The sequence below is a fragment of the Drosophila pseudoobscura genome, chromosome 4, assembly GCF_009870125.1.
Source record: "Drosophila pseudoobscura strain MV-25-SWS-2005 chromosome 4, UCI_Dpse_MV25, whole genome shotgun sequence".
In the NCBI taxonomy this organism is placed as follows: domain Eukaryota; kingdom Metazoa; phylum Arthropoda; class Insecta; order Diptera; family Drosophilidae; genus Drosophila; species Drosophila pseudoobscura.
This window is the reverse complement of record NC_046681.1, coordinates 13,335,194-13,352,212: the sequence shown is the minus strand read 5'-3', so window position 1 is coordinate 13,352,212 and position 17,019 is coordinate 13,335,194. Positions and strand designations below refer to the sequence as shown.

The following is a 17,019-nucleotide window of genomic DNA, read 5'->3' as shown; positions in this document are numbered from 1 at the left end:
TGCATAACTCTTTACACGTGGAACCGAAGGAAATTTTCTTTAACAAAACCGAGAATCGTAGCCGCAATCGATTGATTACCTTAAACCCCCTCCACCTACCTATCTTTCGTAATCCTAATTGAATTGGAGCACTCCCTTGTGGGTCTCACGACTTCATTCTTATTCATTTTCCACTGGCCACATATCAATTTTCGGGATTGATTGCCATTAATGATTAATCCAATCGAATATGCATGTGCATTCGGGCCGTTCATTCTATAATTTTGTGTTTTTCTGACTCATCCAATAAATGTGAAATGTGACATTTGAAAAACCATGAGAGACATGCAACTATGTACTCGCACATGTGGCTTTTGGTTTATGGCAGGAGGGCACAGGAGGTATGTGTATATGCAGTGGTCGACGACTGTCGATTGTCAATTGCCGATGACCGTCGCGTCGGGGCATGTCAAATAAATTAATTTGTGCAACGAGAAACGTCAAAACTAATTACGACATCGCTGGACGTCAATTGAGCCGCCCCCAGCCAGTGCCACCGCCGCCCCCAAAATGTTGAGGTTGCCTTTGGAGGGCGGACTTTGAGGATCGGTCAATGGATGGTTGGGTTGCGGGTTGGTCTGGTTGTAGAGGCCAGACAAAATATATTAATGACGTGTCAAAATTAACATTTCATTATACGAATTTCTCTCTGTGTGTGTGTGTGTGTGTGTGTAGAGAGTGTGTGCCTACTCCTGATGCATTTCAAATGCAACTCTGGCAGGACTCTCCGTCGGTGTCCCGCCCCCGCAACAAATGGTTGGAGCTTTCATTAGGGACCATCAATCTTTGGGACTAACGGTTGCCAATATGTCGCCTGTCAATCAATCAACATCCGCTTTTTGGGGCTGCTTCGTCGAGGACTCTCCAATTGCCAGCCCCCGCCCCCCTCCGCTTTGGTCTCCTTTCGTCCCTGAATGACCGCCGATTCCAATTGATTTCGTCAATTGATTTTAACACCCATCAGACATCAATGTCGACAAAAAGGAGAGATGGCCATTGATGGGTGTCTAGACATGGGGATATCCTGGTACTTGGCAGAGGGTTTTGAGGGTATACGTTTGGGTATGAGGCTCTGAAATTAGGTATTTATTTGAAATGTTTTAGAGATAATATTATAATAGTAGAAGATAATAAAAGGGTTGCGATCGTGTTGGTTTTGTGAAATGGAGAGATAAATGTACTATTTGTGGGTTTTCCAAAAGAGACTCCACACTATTTTCCATAGTTTTTATAAAATGTATCCAATTGCAGTGAATTTTACAAATTTAATAGAATAATAGAATAGACGTAAGTCTTTCAAAAATCAGTGTCATATCTTTAAATTTGTGGTTCTTACAATATTTTCCATATTATCCGATCGCTATAATTTGAAAAACTGGAAGATAATAGTATTATCTATGAGTCTCTTATTAATCATTTACGTATCTTTATAATAATAGATTCCATAGCATTTTTCTTGTCTTGGATTTAATGAAATTAAAAAAATAGTTCGAAAAATTATCATTATCTATGAGACTCCCAAAAATGAGTGTCATATCATTAAAATTTTGTTTTTTGAAAGATTTGTTTCATATCCGATCATAGATAACTGCATTATCTTACAATTTTGGTTCTTACAATATTTTCAATATTTTCCGATCGCTATAAAATTTGAAAAATGGATAGACAACGGCATTATCTATAAGTTTCACAAAAATCAGTCTCATATCTTGTAAATTATCGTTCTTACATTATTTTCAACACTATCCAATCATAGATACCTGCATTATCTATGAGTTTCCCAAAAATCAGTCTCATATCTTGAAAATTGTGGCTTCTAGGGGATATCTAGGATATCTAGTTGTCATATCCGCTTCCCTTTGGATTATGTCCCCAAATTTGTCTCCAGAAAAGCTTCCCGTCTAAGTGGCACTTAGCCTAGCGACGACTACAACATATCCTTGATCTCTTTGAATACCCTCTATCAAAAAAGGAAAGCCAAAATGGCGTCCCTATAGATTACGTAAACGTATTGGGGAGACAGCGGACAGAATGTGTGTTTGTGTGCGGATATGCGTTTGTGTCATCGTCAGCGTCAGTGACACGTCAATATTTTATTAAATGACATTAAACTGTCTCTATCGGCTTAATTAATTTATTGTTGCTGTATTGTCGACTCGCACACACACACAGATATACACACACCCATGCACCCATGTGTGTGTGTGTGTGACATTTTTATTATGCAAAATCAATAAAACAATCTCTCACTCATTCACTCGCTTGGCCGTTCGCCAGCCTGCCTGCTCACTCACTCATTCAGTTACTCAGTCGGCTTTTTGGAGTAGAGTAGCCTTCCCGCCAAATGTTCGGTCATGTCCTTTTTGACACTGACAGCCGATGCCCCCCCACACACACACACCCACACACAGCCACACACGCTGGCAGAACGAAGGACAGTAAAACAACAAAAAAATGCCTTTAAATTGTTCAATTAATTTTGCAATTTTTTTGTTGTCCATTTTCTGGGGGCGTGGGGCATGCGGGGGGGCGCGGGGGGTAACCAACAAAATGCATTCCCTGACAGTTTGTCAATCGCCTGCCAGGGACCGAATGCGACAAATGAGTTGGCCTCCGGATAACGTACCCATTGGCGAGTGGAGCCGTGACCCGTGACCCCCCCATTCTGCGGGGACATATGCATTGCAGTCGCCACCGTTCCAGAGAGAGTTCATTAAATGGATTAAATGCAATGGATTTTTTATTTATATATACCATTTTGGGAGGTTTATTTTGGAGTATTTTATGTGAAGATGGGGGCTGTTGAGGTTACTAAATAGAGACTAATCTTTAACACATTTAATATATATTTTCTTTCTACTTTAAAGCCTCTCCAAGATACATCTTTATCCCATCATCCCAGGGCCACACATTTCTAGGACTCTTATGGAGCGCAATCCAATTCCAATGCCATGCCATCACGCTGTCTGTCTCCAAATCCAAGGATCCTGTCATTGTCATATACATTTCGAATGCTTGGGGGCATTGTTGATGAAATTTCTATTAAGGATTAATATGTCAACGTTGGGCAGGCAGGTGTGCAGAAAAAAAAAAGAAAAAAACTTTCCACAAATCGACATGACAAAACTTTTGATGCTTTTGATGTGACAGACAAGTGCCGGACCGGACCCCGGCCGAAAACGTGTCTCGTCTCTCTCTGGACCATTCGATGGACATGACATGTCTTACACTTGAGGCCTCCTCAATGTGTGGGTGGGCTCGCTCGCTGACAGACAGACCGCAGAGCTTTGATGAGGGATACACACGGTCAATACTCAATACTTAATGGATGTGTCTGTGTGCGGGTGCGGAATATTTTTATTGTCATCGGAAATGAAATATGAAATGACGCATTTCATCTCTGCGCCCAAAAATATTTGAATAACAATGGCAGACTCCCTCTCCCTTTCTCTTTGAAAAAAAATATAGAAAAATCATTCATAAGTTTTCAGCACATGTAATTAGTTTGGGCCATGAGTGGCATGTGGCATGTGGACATTGGGCTGTCCCAAATTATTGATTCATCTGTCAATCACAGAATCTGTGGCAGATGAATGACAAGAGTTGCATAGATTAGGGGTTGTGGTGGGTGCTTCACTAATGGTTGAAGGTTGGAAGATGAGAGTTGGTTAAGAGAGGCTGAAAAATAGTCTAAGCGACCGAGGGGCGCTGCTGCATGGCCCTTACAGTGAGTATTCGTAGCGTAAGCTTTCGATTTGATATATTTTCGCATTAAATAAAGTGCAGCAAAGGTTAGTAGAGTTTTTGAAGGGGGGCCGACCGAGGAGCGCTGCTGTATGACCCTTCAACTGAGATTTCGTAGCGTAAGCTTTGCAGCAAAGGTTAGTAGATGGTTTACTAGGATACTGGCCGACCGAGGGGCTCTGCTGCATAACCCTTACACTAAGCCCAAGCTTTCGGTTCAAGTTCAACCATCGCCTAGCCTCGCCTTTGGCCATCTGTTGAGTCACCAAACGATATCTTTAAAGGGCTCCCCAGAAACCAGAACAAGCCCACGCTCATATATATGTTTATATATGTTTATATCTGTAGTCTGTAGTCGCATAATGCCATAATAAGGCTGTCAACTGTTGACGTTGACATTGTCAACTCACTTGTCAAAGGCGCACATCAAAGGCAGACGACAGATATGGGGGGGGGAGAAGGACCTTTCCCCATTATCCCAGTTGTTTGTTTAGCGAAATGCGTGGGTCCTTTGTCTGCCGCCTGCTGCTGGGGATATATTGTATGTATGTATGTATGTATGTGTGTATGTATCTGTGTGTGGCTGTCCGCTGGCACTCGCTGCGGTCCTGTTGATGACGTCTCGATAACAATGTCGAACGCTGCGTTCCCCCGCTGATTAATTCGACTCAAGTTTTGTGGCGCAAAACAATGGGACTCTTTTAATCCCCACCCCCCCTCTCCCTCCCGAAAATGGGGGCAATCGGAGCTGGTCAATCGCTGCGCTTTCAGCATAATTAGTTTTCCCCTGGGCCCCAGGAGCAAGGAGCAGGGCGGCTGATGAATTAACGTTTTAAAGGAATGTCGAGGGATGCATTCGCCAGGACATTTATTGAGTTAGAATCCTGGGAAATGTTTCGCACCCATTCTAATCAACAGACAATTGCTCTTCCATTGGCCATGCCGTATGAGGGCCGTTTGCGGGTGGTAATCCGTGTGTCCAGTAGCGCCAGTCGCCCCCAAAGGCGACCGCCACCATGGAGGCATATTCTGACAGTAATTGCCCCAACGGTTTCTCGCTAATGCCCCAAATTGGCTGTTGACGCCAAATCTCACATTCTCACAGGCACCCAAAAAGGACTTGCCTCCTGTCGTCGTCTTCCTTCACGTCTCAACAGCTGTTGCTGTTGCTGCCTCTGCTGCTGCTGCTCCGTGACACATGAACAGCTAATTATGACTCCGGAATTCGCTTTTGGCCCTCTCTCTCTCTCCGTGTGTGCGTGTGTCTGTGGTCTTAGCCAGCAATTGATTCATTGTAGGTTTGCATATCAACTTAGGTTGCAGCAGCACGTGCGGCAGGGCCTCCCATCAGGGGATTGCTACTTTAAAGAGGCGTTTACAGAGCTGTGGTGGGACAAGGTTTAACGATGGAAGATAAGTACTTCAACCTTATGAATTATCCCAATTGTAGGGGAGACTTAAAGAGTGCCAAAAGGTGTACGATTCGATTATATTAAGAGGAAAATGTGTCTCGAAAAAAACGTTTTAGTGAAAGTTCAAGGAATTCCTTATGGTTGAGGTCATTCCCTATTCATTATCCCGTCCTGGGGAATCCAGGGTATATTATTACCTCAAGAACTGTGAAGTGTGCCTCGACAAAAACGGTTTTACTTTAATTTAATCGTTCCCTTTTCTTTCCATGGCCTTTTCCTGTCGCAAGCATCAATGGGAGATTTTTCCTACCAGTGCGCCTCGACAAAAACGTTTGTACGCAAGGTTTTTTCTTTAAGATCAAGTTATGCAAAGAATTCTTTGAATATTTAATGTAATAAACCTTTCAGAAGTATCAGACAGAGGGGAGACCCCTCCAGTTTCAACAAAAGAACTTCAGTGTGCCTCGACAAAAACGGTTTTACTTCAAAATCAAGGCTTAAGAGGGGGTCTCTTTATATACTCAGCTATCCCAAGTATCCGTGTACTATTACTCCACATTTTTAACAGCTCACGTTCCGTTTTCTAGCGCATTTCTCACTTTAAAATATCCCAAAAAGTGGTTCGCAAATCTTTAAAATTCCTGTAAAACACCCGCAAACCTTTAAGTTTTAACCCAAATTGAAAGCGTCTCTCGGCACGGCACACATTTCCAGACACAGGTCGGGTGGGGAGGGGGGGAAAAAAAGGGAATGCAAGGCTTACACACAGTTACCCCCCCCCAGCCAGACGCCTTCGGTAGAGCACCCCCCCAAGCACCAGACAAGGGTAGTGCGGGGGAAGGGGGGGGGGGGGGGGGGAGTGCGGTTTGGGAAATACGCAAACAAAACAAATTGCGAACAAAGTGCGTCCTTCTCCTGCGAAAGGAGAAGCAACGAAGGAAAATAAAGGAACGAACGAGAGTGCGTAGTCCTTGTTGAGCACAAGGGCGGATTTATTACGAAGTCAGTGGAAGGCCGGAGACGCCGAAGGAGAGCCGGAGCAGGAGTCTCTCGGAGTCTCGACTTAGGGGCAAGGACAATGAACTTGTCGCTTTCATCGTCGCCCGTACCTCGTCAGCGTCGAAGTCAAATGTCAGTCAAAGGACGATGACGATGACGATGATGATGAAGACGGAAGAACATTTTCGGGGAAGCCAGCCAGAAGCAAGAGCCCAGCCCAGAGGCTGGCAGTCCGTCTGTCTGTCAGTCACACGGCGACAGGAACAGGGACAGGCATAAAGGATGATGGATGAATTTGTGATTTGTGCAGGTTAAATAAATATGTCTGGGGGCCGGGCTACTGCCTCTTCCATTCAGCTGCCAATTCCCTTTCCTTGCTTTTTGCTAATGAAGTGATTAGTGCAACGCCTCTCCAAGCAATATTCCTTATTAAGGAAACCGGCAATGGGTGTGGCAGGGGGGGGGGGCTTAATAAATTGCCCAAGTCTTCGACTTTGACTTGAAAAAAAGAAAACCCAGGCGGAAATAAAACAAAGCACTTTCCATCGATCACAAATATTAAGCACATTTGTTATTAACGCCCTCACGCCAAAAACTACTATCCCTCCATCCCCGTAAACTTTTTTTTGGGTTTGGGTTTGGCTTTGGCTATGGCTTGGGGTTGGGGTTTGGGTTTTGGGCACCACACATATGCCATAGATGCAGATAAATTTGCTAGACGTGCATTGGCGTTGGGGTTTTGGTATATTTTTCGGGGGTCTAATCAATTCCAATTAGTAGTCCAGTCCTCTGATGTATTCGCTGAAATTATTATTTATCATTTGGTTATTTATTTTCGTAGGAAAACTCATGTATGAGAGGAACAAAACTCATTTGGCGGCTGCTTGACCCATGTGGGATGTAATTTAAGAGATATGATCTGCGCTTCAGTGTTTAATAAGGTTGAGAGGTTATTGTACATGGTTCACTTATTTTAAGAGTTTATATCAATATTTTCATAAGAAAAATGTTTCGATTATTGGAAGAACATTGGTAATAATTGTCCATTAAAGCTTTTTGTATGTATAACAGTGTTGAACAATGCCAAAATCCATAGTTGGTATTATTTTAATGTTTTGTTGATGTTTTTATTTGGAAATATGTTTCGAATAATGTTGCTGATGGTTCAAAATGCTTTCATATGTTTGCGATAGTGTTGGAAAGTGCGAAAACTTCTACATGGTGGCCAAATCGGTGTTGGTAATTAAAATACTTGAATATGTACAAAATCTGTTTAGGTAAAACCTTTTTTAAATATTTTGATAGAACAATATAAAGAAACAGGTATTTGGGATTGTCCAAAAGGCCTCCTCTTATGTTTAACAGTGTTGAAAAGTGCCAAAAAGTGTATTGGTAAATTAATATATATCATTTTAATATTATATCTATTTTAATAATGTTTTAAACACATTGTAAATGTGCTCTTATGGCCTTAGATTTTGGGCAGCATGTTGGATAAGATAAAAAACAGTGTTCTATAACCGCAAAACGATAAGGGTATCCCTTTCCCACTGAAATAATTATAATCTTCAAGTAATCTGGATAATTCAGAGCTCGTTCAGTCGCCTAGATCAGATTCCATCTTTAATGTTCCATAAAGTCAATACCATTTCCCGAATTATATCCTCCGCCTTGACCATCACCGTTCAACGGCAACAGCAATTGACAGGTTGCGAGAGGCGTGAATGCCAAAAGGACTACGCGTCCCCCCAAGGACTCGTCAAGCAGGCGATTGGAAGAGAAGTTGCGGGCGGGGAGGAAAGGTCTCTCTCGCTCTCTGGCTACCATCTTATAAGTTGTTGATGTGGCTATTAATTAATGCGTCATGGAATGACACAACGCCGACGCTTTGGCTAGCAAATTTATGAAGATGTATATACGTAAAGATGTATCCACGAGATACAGATAGTTCTCTAGGTGTCTGCGTGTGTGTGTGTGTGGGTAAAAGCATATTTATGGATTATGAGGGTATAAATCTCAGTTGAGTCCCAGAGTCCAGGAGTAGTCCAGGAGCAGAGAATGATGATGGAATATGCGTATTTTTTTAATTAGCCAACATTTCCAACAGATTTATGAGTGTCCTTAGTGTATCCTTGTGTGTGTGTGTGGGTGTGTCTGCCCGAATCGAATGTGAAGGGACAGTGTACCCATTGGGAATTATCCTGCAGACGTGCCACACCAGGATCCAAATGATTTATGCATTCGTTTAATTGAGAAGTTCGAACCGAGAAAGAGAGAAAGAACCAGAGAAGGGGAGAGGGGGAGACAGGGAGACGACTTTGATGGCAGCACACACAAATCCTCAAAAGCTTTGATTATAATCGCACCTGAGCGAAAAAAGTAATTAGAGAGGAGATTCCCTGCCCAAATCAAGGATGGAAATATGCATAGCAATCGGTGGCAGAAAATAAATAATTGAGACGATAATTCCCACATAATTAGCAAAAGAAATCTGGAGTGATGATTTTCAATTATTATTGGCATTCGGACTCTGAGGATACTGCAGGATACTGGGTGGAAAAACTTTTGGCGCATCTTAATTAATTCCTGTTTGATGGAAAACACTTTTACACAAATTGATGAGGGTTGGGGGGTTGGGGGGTTGGTTGTTGGGGGGAGGGGGGAGAGAGAAAAACTTTTACCTGTCGGACATCATCAGGAAGAAGGACTTTACCTTCTTCCTCTCTTGGGTTCTTGTCAGCTTCAATGACCTCTCCGGGCCCAGGACACACTTCTTTGCTCAGCTCTGCTCTGCTCTCTCTTGAAATCCATTTTGTCAACTTTTTACAACCGAACTTCTCCCCTGAAGTGAATTCAATTTTTTTTTTCTCATCATAATTTCTGCTGCTTCCTCTCGCACACACACACACACACACACACACATTGGATTCGTCCTTTCAATCAAGTGGTCGCCCCCAGGAGCCAGAAGGCGGTGGAGGAGCAGTAGCAGAAACCCTTGCAACAATCGCACGTCCACGTCCACATCCGCGTCCAACTGTCAGTCAAGTGGCCGACGCCTTCACCCACACGTCACACCCACTGCCAGGGCTGCCTCCTGGCCCGCCTGTCCCGCCTGTCCCGCCTGCTGCCTGCCTGTCTTTCTGTCTGTCACTTCAGAACTTTACTTGTTGGAGCTCTCAGCCTCAGCTCTCAGTTCCCTGTCTTCGTCCTGCGGCATTCAGCACCAGCATTCAGAATCGTCTCCTACAAGTCTCCCAGCTGAAGTGGCAGTCGAAGTCAACTCGCTTGAGAGACATTGATTGACTTTCTTAATAGACTTTACGTCTTGTCAAAATTAAAGAAGGCTTCCACCCCAAAGGATCTGCTACTGCTTTTCTTTTCTTTTTTTTTTTGGGGGGGGGGGCAGGCTCCTAAACCCCGTTGACGGATCAAATAAATAGCTAAGAGATTAGTAGGCAGGAATCCTCAAGGCTTACATGAGTTTATGTCACAGGAGTTTCCCGTTTTTCCCGAGGATCTCAAATCTTGCAAGGGCTTATACAAATTAAATGACATTTTATGGGCGCTTTTTTTTGGGAAAGAAATATGTAAATTTTAAATAAATTTGGTAAGGCACTGAAACGGTTCTCAATTGGCATAATTTAGACAAAAAAACGACGCGTAAAGGGTTTTAAAAGTGATCTAAAAACATCTAAGAAAAAGGTACAATGAAGCCCATATTTCCCTATTAAAAATGTCTATAAATGGATCTACAAGGGGCCAACGAGAACCCAAGCCAAAACTTCTTAAGGGAGGAATTCAGAGACAAGCATTGGCCAACCGAGGGGTGCTGCTGCATGACAAGGTAACGCTTGTTTATATGCACTAAAGGATAGAGAATTGACTGCTATTGTGGCACTTGCTGAACTATTTATTTATTTCTGGTTGGTTCTCTAAAAGTACCCTTAATATATATTTTTTTCTATGAAAGCTTCCTAATGGATTCCTAATAATTATGTCTTAAAGAAAACGCTCTCAAAGAACAAACGGTAGAAGCATTTCTTCCGAAGTTTCTTCCCCAAGTTTAGCATCTCCTTGAATACCTTCATGGGATCTCCAAGAAAAAGTTTTTCCCATATTTAGCCCTAGCTTAGATAAATGCTTTATGCGATTTCCCACAGCGATAGAGTTGCACTGTTGTTCAGGGGAAAACCATATTCATGAGGCCGTGTCTTGCTTTGTAGATTTGCCTTTGCATCGACAAATCACATTATTCGCAGCGTGAGACATTCGTCATGTCTAGCGTTCGGACATGGCCAAGGTCTAGGCCCCCAGTGCCGCCCCTTGGTGTGCTGTGCTGTGCTGTGCTGTGCTGTTGTTGGCCCCCGTCAACCCGCGTGTCGGCCACAGTCACAGCCATCCGTCATGACTGGTGACGTTGGCGTCCTCGTCGTAGTCTCATCGTCATCGTTGTTCAATGCATGAAATCGAGTGCACTGGCATCGGATTTGAACAGTTTGATGGATCAACTTGCGCACGTCCTCGTCATAACTCACACAACACTTTCCCAACGAACCAACCAACCAACCAACCATCCATCCATCCATCCATCCATCCATTCCGTTTCGTTCAGATATGGCCAAGGCCTGGCCTCTCGCCTCTCGCCCGACGATGTTTTGACGTTTGACGTGAGAGCACGTTTGATGGAAGATCTGTCAGGGCGGGAGCATTGAGCCTTGTTCCAATTCGCTTGCAGCTTTAGCCTGTCTGTTTCAATGTTGGCCAATTTGCAAACTGAATGATTGTCGGTGGCTTTTGTTCTCAGTCTCAGAGTTCTCACTCTTCCACGCGTTTCACGTGCGGCATCTTTTTTTAGATACCCGATGGCCCCCCTCCTGATTTATTGGCAATTAATAAAATTGAAGTGTCATAATTCATAAAGTGTAAAGCGGTCGTCTGTAAGTTATCTACTCAGGACGCTTGTAATTGAGTTTCATGTGGAGAGTGTTGGGGCTTTTGGACTGGGAAACTGATCTTTCGGCTTGGAAATGTGTGAAATATGAGTAAGGAATTACAGACAGCTTTTATCTTATAAGAGTGCGAATAGGTAGGATTTTTTGATTATTATAGTACTTAAAATGCTTTGGCTCAAAGACAATGACGAATTTGTATGAGTTCAACATATTTTGATAAATTTAATAAATTTAATGGTATTATCTGATTTTTGTAAGATATTTTCTGGTATTTTACGGTATTTTTCTGGTATTTTATGTGGCTTTTCTTTCAACAAATATATATATCGTGGTATTTTTTATTATGTATGGTATTTTCCAGTGTTTATAGTATTTTATAATGGCTGTCTAGTATTTTCTAGTATTTATTTATTTTTTAAAATTTTTTTTCTCGGATTTCTCTTCCCTTTTAAGACTGTTCTGATATTTTTCTGGTATTTTATGTGGCTTTTCTTTCAACAAATATATATGTATATCGTGGTATTTTGTAGTATTTTTGTAGTATATATTTTCTCGGATTTCTCTTCCCTTTTAAGACTGTACTGATATTTTGTAGTATTTATCTGGTATTTTTGCTATTTTGTGCAAATTTGCGGTATATTTATGGACTTTTCAATCGTATTTTAAGGTATTTTTCTAGTATTCCGCTATTTTAGAGTATTTTATTGATGGAAAACTCATCCCCATGACCCACAAGGATGTCTAAGTGTCGGGGAACGCTTTGTTGCTGTTCGATGATGATGATGACGATGACGATAAGTGCGTATGCTGTCTTCTGTGTGTCGGGGCCACAGGGCTTATGGCGTGGAGGGGTCGGTACCGTTTCGGGATACCTTTTTGATTGATTGATGACGAATCGGGCGTCGTAATTCATGTTGAGAGGCAAACAATTTGCGTCCCAGCCAGCCGGCAGGAACGTGGAGATGGCAGGAGATTCATTCGCTTGTTGCTCCTTAAGGAAGGACTGTGGGAATATTTTCGAATATGCCTATAAGCAAACACACACACACACAAACACATACTTATTTTCAGTGGTATTTTTAGGCAGACAGAGGGAGAGAGAAGGCAGGGGCTTCCCTAGACAGTGGAGGCTTCCACAGACAGACGAAGAGGCAGACAAAAGTGGAGACTAGGACAAGGCCGTGGTAGAATCAAGGAATTATATCGCAATAGTCTGCCGTGTGGCAGAGGCCACGCAAACGTCGCCCTGCCGCAAGAGGGCCCACGCGGGGGGACACAGAGGCAAAGAAAAAGCCCAACAAAGGAGCACAGGAAAAAAAGTTAAGGAAAAATTGTTTTTCCAGCAGTTCGGATACGGTTTTCGGAGTTGAATTTCCTTCTTGGCGAGGCACAAAAACCTCCGAATAGCGATTTTTTCACGTTTTAATGTTACACACACACACAGATACTTTTCGTTTGGTTTATGTGTGTGCGTGTGGGGGGGCTTTGGCAGGCAGGCAGCAGCCGAGCGAGCGAGCGAGCGTCTGCCTGCCGTCTGCCTCAAACGCCGCCTTGCCTCAGCTTTTGGTTTTCGCCTTGCCCCCAGAGTTCAAGAGCGCCTCGCATCGCCTCGCCTCGCCCAGTGCCACAACCGAACCCTATACGACCCCTCAACGCCATCGTGCCCCCATGCCAACCGGGCCACACGTTCCATTCATCGAACCCAATGGCAACTTGTTGATTTTTTGGTATGAAATTCACATGCAAAAACCCAACCAATTTCGCCCTTCATTGGCGTTCGGTTCGCTTTCCTTTTTCTCTCCCTTTCCCCCTCTCTCTTTCTCTGTTTCGCTGTGTTTGTTTTGTGTGGCTTTCATTTCATTTTCTTTTTCCCTCCACTCCCCCTGTTATCCCCCACATTTTCCAGAGAACTAGGCTGTGCTCCACGGAAATCAATAATCGATTTTGTTGTAATGGCTGTGGCTTTTTCTCTGCTTTCTTTTTTTTGCTTCTCTCTTCTTTAAAGCAGCGCAGGAATTTCTTCTTGCTTTTATTTCGCTGGTTTATGGGTGTTTTGTTAAAGAGTTTAAGAGCACGAATGGGTTTTTTTTAAGGGTGAATTTCCTTGTGTTTAAGGATAATAAGATGGGGGAAATGGCGCACGTTTTTGTGTGTGGCTTTTCCCTGAGAGGCTCTTTAATGTGGGAGTACTTTTTCTGCCATAGATGGAGACTTCGAGTGCTTTTTTGCTTCTTGGTAAGCGATTATGAGTGGGACTTTCAGGGACAATTTTTATGGGCTAATTTTGGAAAAATACTTAAAATTCAGTGATGGGTCTATAAAGGAGATAAAGATAATATTTTGAAGAGCATTAGGGCTCACTGATGTCGCGCGTCTTGGAGCCGGGACCCTCGGTTGGCTATTTATGCTTCGAACCAAACCAACTTTTTCTGATAGATTTGGGGCTTACAAAATGTGGAATAATTTATTACAAATAATTCATTGTATTTTTTTCGTGGAGTAGTTTTTTTTTTTAATTAAAAAATTCTATTATTTTTAAATATTTTTTCAGAGATAGGGCTCTTTTTTTACACAACTTAACTATCTTAAAACTTGTGGTATTGAACCTTGCAATTCGGAACAGCTAATAAATGTTGCTATAAATCGAGCCTAAATACTTTGTAGCTTCAGTTTACCGTCTGGCAAATATTACGCTTTCAAATTCAAAATTGATCATTTTTTGAGGTATATTTTTTCAAAATGTTAACTTTAAAAACTCACGAAAGTCGAAAAAAAATTTTGTCTGGTACATTCTTTCTGTTTTTTGTTTGGCACATAAATTAATCGTCGTTTAAGCTATCGCTTGTAAAAATCTATGGATAAAAAATAAAGTTGCAACCGTTTGACCAAACCTTCCAATCCGTTTGTGTTTCTAAGATTTTAAATCTAAAATTTTGAGCAAAAATCAGTCTGTAACCTGCCTTGCCTCAAGGCAATCATTGCCCATCAAAGTCCCTATATAAACGTACCTATCTACAGATCTCTGAAGGTTAATTCCACCTGAGAAGATCTGCAAATATTCCTCTTTTCGTTCCCCCAAAAGCACATAAAATATGCCTTTGAATGCCGCACCCAAAACTCTTTTATAGCAATCGTACAAACCATTCATTTAGCTACTGATTCCCATTGTACGCCATAATAGAGTCATGATTTCATTCCCATTTTGACAATCCAATTACACATTTAGCAACCTCGTGGCTGCTGCTACCTGCCTGCCACACAAAGGTAAAGTGCAACTTGCAACTTGCAACAGCCGTGGCCGTGGAAATGCGTGGGCCTCCGCCTCGTGATTACTGCTAACGATAGCACGTCTGTCTGTTGTGTGGCATGGACCCCTGGGGTTAATTGTGTTTCGCTTCGATTCGATTGCAGGCTCGATTAAGCGATCAGCAGCATGCCCCGCGATCCAGCGCAAAGTTGATGGACGCTTTTAAGGCATATTTAGATCAAGCGAAAGCCAAAACCTTTTTCGTGATTTATGGATTTATGAGGCATAAATCAGCGTAGAGGAGGGGCGGAGGCATGGCAGGGTCCCTGGCAAATGTACCATAAAGTGGCGTCGTAGCCGTTTACACTTGGCAGCAAGTGTCAGGCGGCATTAGAAGATGCCGGTTGGTCGGTGTCCTCCATCCTCCAAAATCCAAAATCGAAAGGTAATTCAAAACCCACTAAATCGTGCGGCACCACGATCTTTGGTTCGTTCCCCAAAAAATATATTCGGTAGCACATAAATTCCATGTCGCTAATCGGAAATTAATAAATGTCAGCCGTTTGAAGACGACTCTCCTTCCAGCTTCCGCGCTTCACTTCGCTTTCGTTGGTCTTTCTTTATAATTTTTTGTTGCCTCTTTTTGGGTTCCTTGGCTCTTTGATTGGGTGTCGTCTGCGTTCAGTTTGGCGTGAAATGTCCGAGGAAATTACTTGAGCCGTTGTCACAATTGATGAACGAGACCCGTGCAATAAATTGTGGCATGTGGCCGCCTCGGATCGAGTTTCAACGCTGAACGTCTAAGAAGATCGAAGTGGAAGGAAGAATGGTGAGAAGAGGAATGGAGGGGGGTTTAAAGAAGACGTTTCTACAGAAGACTTCAAGAGGGTTTAAGAGAAATAGAAAAGAATTGCCTGGGATTTGCATGTGAAGATTTGGAAGAGAACCCAAGGGAGAAATAGCACAAATCGCAAGAAAAACAGTAAAACCGAGTGGCGCTGCCGCATGACGCAAGACCCGTGTTTAGAAATCATAGAACCAAAGGTTTCTGCTCTGTTCAAATTGCCATAAACCTTCTATGAGGGCCTGCTCTTTTCATGCAACACTCTCCATCCCCCCCTCCAGCCAACATTAACTCCAATCTGCATTGCAGCCAGAGAGGAGAAGGCGGAGGAAGAGCCCTTGTCCCCTGTCCTGTGTCCTGCATTGTTAATGTCTTCGTTTAGCATTTAATTTTGCTGTGGTCGTTGGGTCCTCGTTTTTCCTCCAGGACCTCCATTGCGTGCGTGCACCACGTGACGAATTGGCTGGAATGCCGAGAGACGAGACGAAGGATGCCACGCACACACACGTCCTTCGATCCATGGAGCGAGCCATGGATCCCATGCACAACTCATAATTCATCCGGATAACAACACCGAGCGATGGAGGAGGTCCTGTTTTCTGTTTGCAGTTTTACTGCTGCCAGGGAAGGACACAGACTGAAGGGAACCGCCGTTGGTGACGTTTTGACACCATTTTCGGTGCGGCGATGATATGGCATTCATCTTGACAGGCATAACTGCCTCTGATGGCTGCCTGCCACTGCCACTGCCACTGCCACACCGAAAGTGTGAGCGCCCCACCCCACCACCATCGTCATGATGATGATGATGATGAAGTCCAAAGTCCGATTGTCCGTTCATCTGTGGAGTGTGCGGAGAGAGTCCTCTGTGTGTGCTGTGTTCGTGATGCATTTACGTCACTTACTTGAATGTTGCAACGCATTTTCGGTCACCCAAAACACACACACACACACAGACAAACACACAGGACACACACTGGGAGGCAAGGACATGTAGAGAGACACTGGAAACATGTTGCATCGTGCCGTCCTGCTGGTTGCGAAAACCAAAAAATGTCCTTGACACTTAATTCACGCTGCATTAATGTGAACTGAAACTGAATGAAGTTGTTTGCCCAACGTCCTGTCCTCAATCCAGTGCCACAGTGGTACAAAAGCTTTCGATTTTAGCACATGGAAATTTTATTTAACATTTAAACATATTGGGAATTTTGAGACTTCTTTCAGCTGTAAATACTATAAATATTTAGGTGTAAATTTTATTATATTTTCATGGATTTGATTCCCACCTTTACTTCATTTTGATGGGTGCATCTATGGTTTTGATGAACTTGACAATGTTGGCTATATTCACACCCGGAAATCCTTTCTTGGGCGCACGACGAAAGACGACAGTGCTGCGGACTATCACGACCTTAGAGCTACCCATAGCTGAAGATATTTTTGTACAGAAAAACTAATCAAATTTATGGGAATTATAATAAGCGTTGTAGGTTCAACTTCAGAGAATTGAATGGAAAACCAAAGGAATAAACACTCCAGAAATGATATTTCAAAGGTACCTATATATTTGTTTACGTTGAATTGGTGAAAATCGCTCTTGAATCAATGTTCTAGCTCTGTCAACGGTGCCAAAAATAGTATACTGAAAAGTTTTTAACCTCGAAAACACTTTTCCCCAAACAGCAAATGATCTGCTCTCCGCCTAACCCCATGTTTTAACAACACTTATACCCCCCCACAGTCCAGAGTCCCGAGTCCCGTGTCCTGCCTGCCATCAGC

The 17,019-nt window shown here is 43.0% G+C and overlaps 1 long non-coding RNA gene across 1 annotated transcript; it reads right to left on the bottom strand.

The window, feature by feature from the left end:
• Positions 1-15,033: 15,033 nt before the first annotated feature.
• Positions 15,034-16,736, bottom strand: LOC26532941 (uncharacterized). Its single transcript, XR_001450882.2, has 3 exons — positions 16,527-16,736; positions 16,143-16,473; positions 15,034-16,078 (listed from the first exon to the last, which is right to left on the bottom strand). It is a non-coding gene; the product is annotated as an uncharacterized lncRNA (long non-coding RNA).
• Positions 16,737-17,019: the final 283 nt, after the last annotated feature.